The following is a 998-nucleotide window of genomic DNA, read 5'->3' on the forward strand; positions in this document are numbered from 1 at the left end:
TTTTCTGCCTAATTTTGTAAATTCTGTAAGTATATCATATGCGGTCCTTGGGTTTCTATTTGATTAACTTTGTAGTCAGCTAATGATTGGACAGACATTTCCTTAAGTGTCCAAAAGCAGTAAGTCTCCATTTTTTACAGAGGGACTCTGTATACTTGGGAATGCCTTCAACAGTCAGGTACATTGCAATTGTGTTTTACTTTTACTTCTTGATTTCACATAACTTGAAGTTCAGTCAAGGTTGAGGAATCAGGACATTCTTAGGTCTTTCTTGAACATGTGCACAGCTATATTTACACATGAGATTTTTTTTTTTTTTTTTTTTTACAATGTGCTGACTTTCTGAATACATTTAAAAGGATAAATAGTCCTTTCAACGCAGAGGAAAAGAACAGACATTACTCTAGCACAGAGTCAAAGCCAAGGGAACTACAAAGCACACTTGGGTGTTCACTGTGCAATACATATGAGATTTTTAGATTCCTAGGAATATGTCAGCAAGTGAGTCAGTTCAGTCGCTTAGTCGTGTCTGACTCTTTGCGGCCCCGTGAACTGCAGCACACCAGGCCTCCCTGTCCATCACCAACTCCTGGAGTTTACTTAAACTCGTGTCCATTGAGTCAGTGATGCCATCCTACCATCTAATCCTCTGTTATCCCCTTCTCCTCCTGCCCTCAGTCTTTCCAAACATCAGGGTCTTTTCCAATGAGTCAGCTCTTCGCATCAGGTGGCCAAAGTATTGGAGTTTCAGCTTCAACATCAGGAATATGTCATAGCTTTTCCAAGTCCCTAGGTCATCTTTGGCCACCTCATGCGAAGAGATGACTCATTGGAAAAGACCCAGATGCTGGGAGGGATTGGGGGCAGGAGGAGAAGGGGATGACAGAGGATGAGATGGTTGGATGGCATCACTGACTCGATGGACATGAGTTTGAGTAAACTCCTGGAGTTGGTGATAGACAGGGAGGCCTGGTGTGCTGCAGTTCATGGGGTCTCAA

The 998-nt window shown here is 42.8% G+C and overlaps 1 non-coding gene across 1 annotated transcript; it reads right to left on the bottom strand.

The window, feature by feature from the left end:
* Positions 1 to 327: 327 nt before the first annotated feature.
* LOC133252215 (small nucleolar RNA SNORA22) lies at positions 328 to 461 on the bottom strand. Its single transcript, XR_009737839.1, has one exon. It is a non-coding gene; the product is annotated as a small nucleolar RNA SNORA22 (small nucleolar RNA).
* Positions 462 to 998: the final 537 nt, after the last annotated feature.

Source organism: Bos javanicus, chromosome 7 (assembly GCF_032452875.1).
Source record: "Bos javanicus breed banteng chromosome 7, ARS-OSU_banteng_1.0, whole genome shotgun sequence".
Lineage (NCBI taxonomy): Eukaryota > Metazoa > Chordata > Mammalia > Artiodactyla > Bovidae > Bos > Bos javanicus.